The sequence below is a fragment of the Haemorhous mexicanus genome, chromosome 5 (genome assembly GCF_027477595.1).
Source record: "Haemorhous mexicanus isolate bHaeMex1 chromosome 5, bHaeMex1.pri, whole genome shotgun sequence".
NCBI classification, from domain to species: Eukaryota; Metazoa; Chordata; class Aves; order Passeriformes; family Fringillidae; genus Haemorhous; species Haemorhous mexicanus.
The window spans coordinates 30838996-30852943 of NC_082345.1; positions in this window are offsets into that span (position 1 = coordinate 30838996).

The following is a 13948-nucleotide window of genomic DNA, read 5'->3' on the forward strand; positions in this document are numbered from 1 at the left end:
TAGGCATTGGAATAACTTCCCCAGAAAAGTGGTGATTTCCCCAACACCGGACACTTTGGCAGGATATGGTGCTGGGCCATTTTGTTGAGACAGTGCTTTTTCTAAAAATGGTTTGAACAGCTGACCCTTGTGAATCCTTCCAACATGATATTCTTTGTTCTTCACTGAAAATGTGATTAGGAACTGAAACAAGCTCACCAGTGAAGTCATGGATCCAAGCCTGCCAGTGTTCAGGAAGTGTTGGAGCAACACTCTTAGACATTTAAGACTGTTGTTAGACACTCTTAAATGTCTAAGATAGACATTTAACCTACCAGGTTAAATGTCTAAATGTACATTCATAATGTCTAAATAGACATTTAACCTACCAGGTTTAACTGGTAGGTTGCCCCATGTGGAGTCAGGAGTTGATCCATGAGTCCCTTCCAAATCAGGATAGTCCATGATCCTATGATTCACTATCATGGCTTCCTGAACAAATGGTAACACACACCAAATAGATTTACGTGGTGAAAACATAGGTTTGATACACACAAAAAGCAGGAACCTGAATAGCTCACAACAAAAAATAGGAAAGTGCATTACACAGAAAGGAAATGTAATACACATATTTCCTTGTGTTACATTACAAGGAAATGTAATACACATAAAAAATATAAGCCAAAGACCCAAATCAGGGGAGTAGTCCTTTTCCTCATCACACAGTGCCTTTAAATTGTCTCTCACCAGTTTCAGAAGCAAGGTCTTTGTCCAATTTAAGGAATAGTTGCTTTTCTGTATTGTCTTCAGATATAAACAGTACTGTTCAGCCCTCTCAAGCCATTCATTGACCACAGGTAGGCAACTCCTTTCTTTGCCTCTTGACGTATTATAATCCCACTCTGTTTCCTCTCTATTTAATTGCAGTCTATATAAAAAATGGATTCTCCCAGATATTACAACATGTGAAAATCTAGGAATATTTTCCACAAAAACAATGAAAAACAAAATCTACACAATCTTAAGGACTGGGGTCAGAATTATCTTACATGAGTAATATAAAATGCAAATTTCTGTAGATTAAGGAAAGCAACATGACTAACTTGAGATTCAGGGCCCATTTTTGAAGATAAATGGTGTTTTATAAAATGGATAAAGAATAATAGAGAACATGCTAAAATAGAAGCATTTTCTCAGTGCAACATTTCCTCTTCAGCTTTGTCCTCCTACAATTAGGCAGTGGAACATACTTAAATAAGGAGAGGAGGTAGTATCACTCTAAGTATGAGGACGTTATAATTTAGTAGCACTACTACGCTTTTGAAAGTGAAGAAATTTAATTCACGATACACATAAATAAAAGATCTCTGCTTATGAAAATAACATTAGCAAGTGTACTACCCAATAATGAATCCTGGGTTGCACATTTTAAACAGATTCCCAAGAGCAGCAGTGTCAGTTCACTAAAAAAGAATAAATTCAAAAAACTATAACATTAATTCTGTTAAAGCAAAATGAATAGACGGCATGAGTACATTTACCCTCCCTTGGACAATCCATTTCTTCTCACGGACAAGTCTAAAGCACCTTGATCCCTCTGTCTCTTTTAATCACTTTTTCCTAGACAGAAAAATAGCAGAAGTAATGAACCGAAAAAAAAATTACAGATCTCAAATTAAACAACAGAGACCTATTTAAAATAAAAAAAAGTTATCCATTTATCACTACAAATTTGACACTACTGTGCCAATATGAACTAGAATTTCAAACCCTGTGGTCAATGAAGCATAAAATAGATTGTCAGAAATACTGTCTGAAATATGAATCCACTGAAGAAAAATGCTTGAAAATACCTAAGATAATATAAGAGACTCAAAATTGGCTGAATACGCCTCTAAAAAGTCTCTACCTCCGTTTTGCAATTCATAAATGGCTTTCTCCTAGTGACTGTTTTATAGAAGAGTAAAAGTAAGCTTTCTACATTTGAAAACACTGTACATTTCTGTGGTAAGCTAAATCACTTTTTATCTGGAAATTATTTATTCTCTAATAGAGACTAATCACAAAATAATAAGCTTTTCCCTACACTGAAGCAATCTTCTTGGAAAATTCAGAAGGCTGTTTTTGAAGCCCATGGTGTGCTAACCATGACATTGTATGAAGTAGAGCATTACCACAAAAATTACAAATTAAGAGGCACATTGAAATTAATTATTTCTAGCTTTAATGCAAAACAGGAATTGAAATAAAAAAAAATTAAGAAAAAGCCATACTTGTTATATGCCAGTTGAAAACAATCAACCCTCAACAAACATCTGAATTTTGGTCAGCCTGAATCCTACTGCCCTGTGTTGAAGCTCACTAAGGATAAAGGTGGCCACAGTAAGCTGCAGTGGTTCTCTTACCAGGTTGGTTGCCTCAGCTAAATATCCTCCATAGGAATACTTCCAGGGTTTCTGGACTAAACCAGGGCAATGAAATGCTGCGTGCCCCTCTTAGCTCCCATTTTGGCCAAGGTGGTTTTGGCTCTGCTGATACAGTTCTGCTGGGCTGCTATTCTATTTTGATCATCCTTTTTTTTTTAATGAGAATGCTACAGAACTGAAGTAATTCAATCCTAAAATAAGAGCAATTATGTTAAGTAGGTAAATGATAACAAATATCTGTTTATATATTCCCTAATAAAAACAATAATTAAAAACAACAATTAAACCCAAAGAGCAAGCTTGGAGTTTTTCCTTGTCCTCACAGCTGAATAAAAATGAACAAAAGCTAATCTGTGGTATAGTAAATAAAAGGGGGGAGGGGAGTCTGTATATTCTAACTATATTTTTCCCTGTAAGAATTAACATAATGGAATAGAATATGAAAAATAAATATTTAAATCTGTTTGGGATTATTCATAAATAAGACAAAATTAATAAGGAATGAAAGAGGAGCTGCACTCACATTGAAAAATATTAGATTCATCTCAGAACACCCAACTATGGCTTCATTCAAAACACTGACAGTCTCCAACAGAGAATTCCTGAATTTGTAAACAATCTCTCACCTTTATTTTGGCCAGTGGACAACTGTGGCTGGTGAGGGAAGCATTCAAACAGACTGCAAAGAAATAAGACTCACTGCCTCTGAAAGACGGCAAGAATTCAGGGTTAAAACAACCCTGTTTCTTGGTATCAGTTGATGGAGAGATGTATTATTTGCAGCTGGAATTGGGGAATGTCTGACCACTGACAGAAAAGGAGTTAATGGCCCAGTAGAAGAAAGGGAATGAAAAGACTGCCCTTTCATTGTGCAGATACTAGAAGGCACTCCAACACTCCGGGTGGTTTTTTTGACATTTTTCCCTCCATCTCCCCCACTACATTTAGTCCCTGTAATCGAACAATACTAAGACTTTGGTCCAAAACATTTTCCAGATATGGAATCAGGAAAGGATGAGTTTGGGCTTTTGCTCCCTCACTTGCTGTATTGCACTAAATAGTTATTTAGTTGTTTGCACTGGGTGTTTAGGAATTTGCACTGGTAATTTGCACTGTTCCTATGAATTGTTTGTTATATCCCATGGTTTGTTCTTCCCCCTCTCCGATCCCATGGTTTCTCCCTCACCCACTCCTGTCCCCAATGCCCCCCTGGTGGTCTATTCCCTGGTCAGTCCCTCCCCCTGCTATAGGTATCCCATTGGCCATGGTCCTCCTCCTCATCCGCCCCCCATTCCCAGGGCATAAAGTCTCCTGCCATCAGGCCACAGCCTCTTTCTCACCTGGGGAGTCACCAGAGCCTGAGGTGTCTCCTAGCAAGTCAATAAGCAGAGGATATTCATCCCCACGTGGAGAAGAGTTCTTCTGATCTTTTGCTGTCATCTGTGTAAGACCATGTGGGCTCAGGTCTGTAACTAGCTGGAGTGGACCCCAGCAGCCCACCAAGACATGGTTTTACACTCACTGACCCCATCTGACAAAGTCTGGAACCCTTTTGCAATATTTACAGTGATTTAGAGGCAGGGATTTAAGAAGTACAATTAACCTTGATTTGAAAATCTGAGAGGCAAGCTAGGAATGAGCATCCCACTGCAGCTTTCAGCCCACATTTAGAGGCAAAGCCATCCAATAATTCTCAGCAGTAAGCCCCAGGACTGTAAATATAATGCGAATCTGAAATCTTCATGAGTTTCCATTTAGTATTCTTACATCGTAAGTAGGAACACGATATTTACCAGTGATTGATATCCGAGGAACATAATCTGTCTTACATGAGGTTATTTATTTATGAAGAGTCCTGCAGCTGTGCCTGGAGACAGAGTGGATGCTCTGTGAAATGGAATGGATGTGTATATATATGCCCTGTATTCTATGTCAAACTGTGACATTTTATCTAAAATTCCTTGGGTGGTGCATCTTCATATAGTTTTATGGCAACAGCTTAATGATGTTAGCAAGAGTGCAGCCAAGAACTCCCATCTTGTCCTCCTAGTTCAGATTCCTCCATGGATGGGATTCTTCTTACACACGAAACAACTGGCAGTATTTTAAACATTTCTTCTTGGTTTGCCATATCTGCAAACAGATCAAGCAGTGCACTCAGGAACACCACACATGAGCAGGCTCATAGTCAACTCTTACTCTTTTGCTTGAACAAAAGACAAAAGCATATTTGCAATAAAATTCAAGTTTCATTATTTCTATGAAAGGAAAATGAGGGAAGGTAATGGGTATCTGTAACTAACAGCATTTCAAAGTTATCAGCCGCTTAGAGGGCAATTGGGTCCATTCTGAATATTAAAAGCATGTTATTTAAAATGTTATGACCTTTAGATTAAGGGATAAATCCTCAGTAAATTCCTAAGTAAACTGCACTAGTGACAGGGATTCATCTTCAGTTTTTCATTCCTTTGATGAAAGGACCTAACACAGAACTCCTACACAACCTTACTCAACATATTAAAGGACAATATCCAAAGTTCAGAAAGTCACAAATCTGAAAGTCAGGTAAGTCCTTTGCTTTTGTATCACAATTATTCCTGTGAGAATCATAGGAATAATTAAAATAAATAAATAAATAGAGGATTTTATCTTGAAATACCTCAGACTTCAGAAACATGCCAGTCTACCTGAACTCACATTAATATATTTGGCACTTATGAAATTACCATCAAGCTCCTTCAAGGCATGCTATTGCATGGGGTATCTTTATATGCACATCTTCAGACAAGGACTTGATCTGCCTGTGATTGATAGAGGCACTTACCACAACAGAATCCTAATCAAGACACAGATCCTCTGGAGAAATAAGAGCAAATAATAATGACAGTCGTGCTTTAATATCCAACAAAGGGAGAATCATCTCTGCTTTCTTGAAGTGAACATTTTTTCCCCTGTCATTTACATACATGAAATGTTGGGGCTAACTGGTATCCCTATGAGCACACTGGTCTTCTGCAGAATACCAGACAGAACCAGACAGCAATGTGATGAAATTGCATACACATTAGTGAGTCTGGGGTTTTTCATATCAATACTTTTGCAGTAGAATGATTTGCCTACAGAGCAGAAGGGAGAAGCTTGAAAAAGCAAAGGGTTATTTTATCATTTAAAAAAATCAAGAGCCCCAGAATTTTAGACCACAACTGTACGTGCTTTCTGAAAATAGATGCATCTGAATTCTGGGGGGACAAGGGACTACAAGAACCCAAAAGTATTTTCACGTTTGGAGGTATATCAAATGTGTTGCTTTAGGTCAGTGGGGAATGGCAGATGAAAAGCTAATGGAGAAAGGCTCGGTAAGGGGCTGGATTTAGGATACCAATTTACCAAATATTTGAGACTATTTGCTGTCCCCCTTCTTCTATGAAGTACATAAGACACCAGTATTCCCTGTTAACCCCTGCAAAATGCAGATAAGATACAATGTTTGATGCAGATAAACTCCAGATATTTCAAAATAAAAACACAACTAAAAAGATAAATATTAGATGGAAGGAATATACCTATGATAAACAGATCTGTTGATGAAATGCAATTAGCAATCTTATTAGAAGATTCTGGAAAAACATGTTTGTTTAGAGCCTGCAATAAACAACCAAATGTTCCTTCATCAGAAAGTGCAAATCAGCCAACTTAGTTAAGAACTATTCTAAGAACACTTAATAGCATCCAGGTTCAGTGACTGATTTTCTATCTTAAGCAGGAAGAGAGGTACAGCACAAACAATCTGGAGGATAAAAGCCTGACAGCAAAATCTCCACACATACCAAAGAAAATAACGTGCCTATGACAGCTACAACAGCAGCAATTTTCAGCTTCTTACACTGCTCATGCGACGCACTCTGCAGTCATCCCTCTTGCATAAATCTGTACGTTGTAATTTTGCGTTCCAATGGATCGGTTTGTGTGCTCCGTATCTGCAAATGAGCCAGATAATAGGAGTGTGAGAAGTGATTTGTGCTATCAGTGACATCAGGAGTTTTGCAGCTGTAGTTATTAACAGATTTTTTTTTTCATGCAGCAGCATTGACTAAAATCAATCACTCTGATAACCAGGCATGGCGTGAGCTGTCCGCCCTGTCATTTCAATCTGATTAATCACACATACACAGACCTTTACCTTAAAGGAGCAATTGTTCACATTTAATCACAAAGATACATTCAAGCATATCATCATAGATTACTAAATTTAAGTGCAATTTATGTCTTAGAGTTTGGCAAATACGTTTATGATAATATGGTTTTGGCATATAGATGTATTGTTTCGTTCATTTTACAAACATTAAAATCTAATCTAATGTGTTGCACTTTGAATCATTTATCACATCAGATTTGCAGCTCTTGAAGCTTCCATTATACACGTATCCTTATCTGCAGATTTATCCTAATAACCCAGGTACAAATAAGTTATTAGTTATTATGGCTTCTTCACACTGCTTGCTTGACAGTAGGCACCTTCTTCATCACAGATGAAATGACTTTATTCTACCTAAACAGCCTACATTCTATTAAGTGGCCATCGTTTTATTTCAATTTTCCTTTTTAACCTCAGAACAAGCACAACTCTTCCATTAAGAGTTATGCAAGACCTTCAGTCTCTTTTGGGTTTTGGGGTATATATATATATATATTTGTTTGTTTTTTCTCTTCAAAAGGAAAGGCATGAAAGAGAGTCCTTACACAATTATAACAGTTTCCAAGTAAAAAGCAGGCCACTCTGCAAAGACACACTCTTATGCCAAAAAAAAGGTTGCATTTAAGATCTGTTAAACTAGTAACATATCTGACTTTGCCAAAAACACCGTACATTCCAGATACTTCTGGACTAGGCCTAAGCCCACAAAAGCATTCAAGTGTCCTGGGGTCCACCACCATCTAAGTGGGCATAGGTTTCACTTTCAGTCCAGAAGCCAATGAAATTGAGATTTTGCTGAAAATTTGAGTATAAGCCTAAACGTTGTGCTGATAAAATTGCACAAAACCATAATCTTTGGCCTTGTTGCTGAAGTCATATGCAGCAGACAGGTTATTACTTGCTATGCATGTTAAGTAGGTAACTCCTTAAGCTTTTAGCTTCTTCAGAAATATTAATTCACCAACATTTCAGAATTGGGTGTATTTTCTGAAAAGCCAGATCCATATGTTAGAAATTAGTTTTTATTTACTGTTTCTAAACTAGATAATACTTCTGTTTAAAAAAAAAAACTTTTTCAAAGACTGTTGTACTTAGATCTATATAGGAATTGACTGAATAACATTTTTATGCTTTACATTGGAACAAAAAATTTTTAAAATATTTTAATCAAATAAGGGAAAAACCTTTTAGTTAATTACATAACATGGTGAATATAAAGTGAACCTTCCTTTTATTTGTAGCACACTGTGCAGGAGGCCCCCAATAGCAGGCTCCTGATCTGAGTGGTCCCCAACTGTATTCTCAGGAAATGACAAGTTGAATAGGTTGACAAGGAACTAACCTCCTGAAGGAAGAGAGAAAGCATTCTTGTGCCAAAGAATTTTAAAAGAAAAGCCAAAGTCTTGGAGGCAACCAGAGACTTGCTTATGCTTAAATAAATGGCAGAAACACAGATTCAACAGCAGACTACATGTAATGACTCAAAACTTTACAGTGCATTTATTTCCTCAGTCCAAAACTGGGATGCAGAAGGATATTGCTTTCCACCACATGTCATGCACCAATAGTATATACATTATAAAGCACCCAGAGGTTCAATTGTCATTTTGTAAAGCAATCAACAGGAGCCAGTCAGAACATAACTGGGGTGTAATCACCACCAGAAGTTTTAATATGAATACCCCTTATACAGAAAAGACTGACTTTCAAAAACATTCCTCCTCATCAGTTCCTAGAGTATTTTCCAGAGGAAGAACAGCTGTTAACCTTATTGTGCCCACCCAGTTTAGCAAAACTCTATCACCTTTATCAAGCAGAACACAGGCAATGAACCACAGAGCAACTCATACTTCAGGTAGAGTGTTTTACAGGGATACACTGCAGCAAGTCATTTTTGGATCTTTCTTAGGCTCTGGAAAAAGACTGAAGTGTTGATTTTTGAACATATATTCATATTCAAATTGGAAATCTAGGAAAACGCAACTGCAGATCAGAACATTAGTCCAACCAGTACATGGTCCATCTCCATACTGCTACTGTCAAGGAATGTGCAAAAATCTGTCAGTAATTAATGAGGATAGTATCTCACAAGTCACAGGTTGTGTCCACACAATTGTCTTCAATAGCTATTCATTAGCCAGTTCTCTCTTGTTTTTCCAGTCCCTTTTTAAATCAGTTTGTACTTTAGACCATCCAAAACAGTAGAGGTGCATTGCACAGTTTAAATTCTGCAGAACAGAGGAAAAAAAGAAATGCTGTGGGTTAGGGTTTTTTTCTCCCCTGTCTAACCCTGCCAGCCCATAGGACCATGCTTGTCCCCTCTGCAGCAGCCATCTCTGTATTCACCTCTACCAGAGTACTTCCCACGTATGTTCCCCTTCTGTTCTTCAAAGTTCCAGTCTGCTCAGCCTGCCCAAGTCATTTAAGTACACTGACTTCACTTTTTTCTGAAGACCATTTGGTAAAGAATTTGACAAATAGTCTGAAGTTTAAAGTAAATTAGATTTACAAGTCAAAGACCTGTTAACTATTTCCTACTATACCACATTTGATTAACTTGGGTTTTTTTTAGTACTATGCACCAGTAGCTTTCTGGAAGAACTCTTCCAAACATTTCTAATTTAACACCTCACCTTCCTGTTTCACTGAATAATCTGTTATTTAAATAAAAAATGCTAACCATAACTACCAAATTCATCTATTTGATGATAAGAAATTTCAGCCTTTTTTGCTTTTGCCTTTTAAAAATGTCTTTAATGCTCAGGTTTTTCTGTATTCTCTCCAACATTTTTGTATTGTTAAAACAATATAGCACCAAGAATTTTAAATGCAATTCCTACTGCTGATGTAAAAAGGCAGATTAACAGGTTTGCACTTACTTATTCCTTATGTCTTATACTCTATTTATTACTTTCCACCCTGTAATTAGAAGACTGACTTCCTCTGACTGATGAAAAAAAGGAAACAATACAGAAAATTATATCTTTCCCTCTGACTGCTCGAGACCTCACAGGTGGTCAGGAGTTTCTTAAGGTAGAGTGTCCAACAGCAAAAATAAGTAAATAAATATGCACATAGTATGGAGTAGAAATGAGTGGCTAATTCTTCTCAAAAAACAAACAAAAAGTAATTTTTGAATGTAGTAATGCATTTTTAGCCTCTTGAGAAGAAACGCTTGCTTTTACTATACAAATTTATTTCAAAGATTTGAATGCCACACGACATCACAAAACCCATGTGTTGTACTGGGCCTTTCTTTGTCTTCCCTGACCATCATAAGTATCTTTCAAGAGAGGACCCAAGTAGGTATCCATTAACAGGGTAGGAAGAATTTCTCTCAACTAAAAGATTGCTTTATTGTCATATACTCTTCCAAAAGTGCGCAAAGTCAGACTTTTAACTTATTGGTAATTGTCATATTTTTAACTAATTTCCTAAATGACAGTACATTTAGGAAATAAGGAAAGCTGCATTTATCAGAACTGAATATGATACATTAGGATGGTGTAAGACATTTATTGAGGAATACTAAATACAGACTATTGCTACAATCCTACTCCAGTCTAATGCAGCTCGCATAGACATCATGCATTTCTAAAAATGTAAAAATGTTTTTTTCCTATTTAACATGTATAAGGAAGTCAATATTTTATCCATCTTCTAAAACAAAATCCTAGGGGAGAAGATGTCTAATTTTTTTTTTCCAATACACTGATTTTCTCTAGAGTATGTTAAAGATTTGTCACAAGAAAAACAATAAAGAAGGAAGATGATGCACTGAAGTCTCTCATCATGCCCTCATGTGCCAAGCCCCTAGACAGAAAGACATTAGAAAGGAAAGTTCTTACATTGAATACAATGACTAGATGGAGAAAAAAATTAAAATAAGATAGAAAAACATTGTCAGAATCCAGAATCTGTAAACAATATTGTTAATTGGGCGGAGGGGGACGGGGGACATATCCAAAACAGTATTTTAAAATAAGGTCATGAGACACTTTTTGTGCATATTGTATCATTAATTGATGTAAATATAAACCAAGAAAATCTTTACTAATAATGAAGTAAAAATATTTTAAAGATTGCATGGTATGTTCTAACTGCTTTGAACTGTCAAGTGAGATGTTGATGGTGAGATAGGTCTGAAAAAGCCTGTATAAACTTTTCATTTTTTTCTTTCTTTTTAATACATTTGTAATTATGACATTAAATTCAACTTCAAAACCATAACTGAAATTAAGATATTGCCCTATATCAAGAGCTGAGCAGGTCTTTCCCTTTAGTTCCATAGCAGTGAAATGGTCATAATTGACATTTTTGTCACGTTGCTGTGTTAAGTCCTGGCTTGTGCTGCATAAATGCACAGAAATTCAGCTGCATTACAATCCTCTCTTTACCCTACCTACCATTTCACTTTTTGCTTTCTTCCTCTCTGTCTTTTCCTTCTTTGTCCTTTCCTTTCATCATATGTGAGAATTATATAGTTTTTCCTCTGTTTGTTGACATAAAAAAAGAGGCTATGTCTGTACACTACCTGGTCCTGAACAAAAGCCAGCAAAACTGCAATCAACATCCAGATAAGGTCCCCTAATTTCATTCTGAATATGAGAAGGATAATTTAAATCACAACACTGCTAATGCTGAAGGTAAAAACAAGCAACACACATGCCTCAAAAAAAAAAAAAAAAAAAAGAATTCTAAACCCAAAAATACCCAGGATTTCTTATGAAATGACAGAATCAGAGGTGATTGAGGTGATTGATGATTTACACCTAAATCCAATTTTTATAGAATAGACCAAAGATAGGACACATCAACCATCTTAATATTCAAGCCTATCCCTTTAAGTACCATGCAGCCACTAATCAGAGCTGAAGGGGACTGAGCTTTTTCTCACAGTTTTCATTCCCATTTTTAAATGACTTAATTTTGTACTATTTTATATTCAAAACACTTTTCTTTATCTGGCATGTAACCCCTACAGTTCAAGTACTTAAACAAACAGCACCTAATTTGATATTCTGTGAAATTAATTTCAATAGAGAAGCTGATGAAAAAGAGAAAGGGTTTAGTATTTTATAGGTATTACTAAAGCTTGTCCCTCCAGAATTAAATCTTCACAACAGTCACTTCATAAACAAGATTCAGGGGTTTTGAGGTGTTACTTACATATGCAGGAGAGTGTATGTCACAAAACACATTGTTGTGCTACTGACATATAAGCATATCTTAAAGAAACTAAACAAACAGTTATTGAAAAGCAAAGATTTCATCAGAGAATTACAGAGCAATTGTGGCACCTGAGGCCAAACAGTGCTCCTGTCCCAACAACATTCACACACGTGTTCTATACAGGGGCAACATTCCCTTCACAGAGTTATCAGCTGTCATCCATCTGATACTATCAGCTAAGCTTTTGCTTCTATAATAGGCCCACTGAAGGTGTATCTAGTGTTTGGGGTGTTTTTAAAATCACCACCATTTCCTGATTCCCTGTATTTCAGTCTTTTTGTCGTTGTTGGATTTCCGATAATAAGATTCAGCTCACCTTGTCTCACTTGAATTGCCCAAGATAACCCTTGCTTTCCCAGGCTAACATTGGTCACAAACCAGAATTATCAGAGTGTGCAAAAGGGGATTTTTTCCAAGTCCTGCTCAAACATCTGGACTAACAGGATTTTACATTTGAAAACCACGTATAAATTTAAAGAATCTAAGAAGAGAGACAAAACCTTTTCTACCAATGCAGAAAGAGGCAATATTAATATCCTAGCTATTTTATTACTTTTCAAAAATCAATTATTTAGTCTTTTATGCATACTGGGCCCAGCTTAAAGACACATCTTCCCATCAGTTTCAGACAGCTTTTCACAGAGTTCCCAGGGTGGTACGAGTTCTTCTCTCAGTCTAAACCCCAACAGCACTCTGAAAATGTGGTTGCAAAAGGGTGCAAGAGAGAGCTCTTAGTCATCAGCACTCATTTCAGTCACTCAGGTGACTGAGCCTTGCCCTGCTGTATTCAAAGCAGCATGAGCCCAGAAGGAGAGAAGCCTCAGCTGATGTTACCAGAGAACACATCCTCTGAGGATGGAGATGGCTGTGACAGCAGTTCAGAATGAACCTTTCCCTACTCCAGCAATGCCAAAGCTAAATCCCTCCTGCCAGCTCTAAGACGCTCCAGGAAATCTGTTGAGACATTGGGAACTCAGAATTGTTTGCATTTTGAAAAACTGTCTTATGGGTGCTTTTGATTGTTTTTGTCATTTTGCGTTGATTCAGTTGATCCTTCAGAGAAGCTTTCTTAATAATACAAAAAACAAGGAATTGTGGAGACCCTGGGGGGGGGGGGGGGGCATTCTTTGGTCTAGGGAGACACAAGAAGCTTCCCTCAAAAAGCTGTTAGACCCCACTGGCTCCTTCTCCTGTTCCTATGTCTGTTCCTATGTCCCTGAGCTGCTCCTCCCTGACTGGCCCTCATCTCTGTACTGCTCTGAGGCCGGGGTCAGTCCCCAGACCCCTGCAGAGAGAAAGCTGGACCCTGAATGTGTGTGTGTCTGGGACCTGATCATCTCACCACACGGCTGAATAAAACATTTGTGGATATTATGCAAAGGCCCTTTTGCTTCCTTGCCCTGGACTATGCTAGCAGCAATTCAGCTTGCTACAAATGGGATCCAGTTCAGAAAAAGGAGCATAAACTCATCATACTAAGCTAGCAGAAGAATGATGGAAGTGTTTTCCCAGGCAGTTAATACATACAGCACTCACACTAAGATCTCTAAGAGACCCTGAGAGCAAGTCCCAGTGTGTACAGAAGGAGAACAGCCAGCTTCTCCCTGAACTGCCCTTTCACACATATTGAAGTCTAACTGAATGCATCAGTCCCACCACACCATATTTATTTCTGGTTCCACTTGCACAAAAAGACAAGGAGTCTTTCTGGCAGGAGACTCTCCCTGCCTGCTTTTCCACATTGCTTGTCAAATCACAGCAGGCTTCACCGTGGCAGAAGGAAATGGGCAGTGAGATCCTTCCAGATCTGGACAAGACAAACAGACCCTTCTAGAACTTCCTAGTTTCTCAGTATCATCTACAACACTGGCATTTTGACATCAGCCTCTGACATATACGTCTTCTCTCTTGAAACCCACACATTTCACCCACCTTCTCTCTCTTTTTGCTCTGTCTGCTTGGCCAGAGAGCACAGAACTCCATGAAGCTCCTTACACCGTAGGAGGACAGCAGCAACCACTGAACATATTGCAGAGGTTAAATGAAACTTGAATAAAGCTTTTCTCTGTGAGCTTTCAGAATAAGTAAGAATTCAGAAGGGAGGAAAACAGTGATA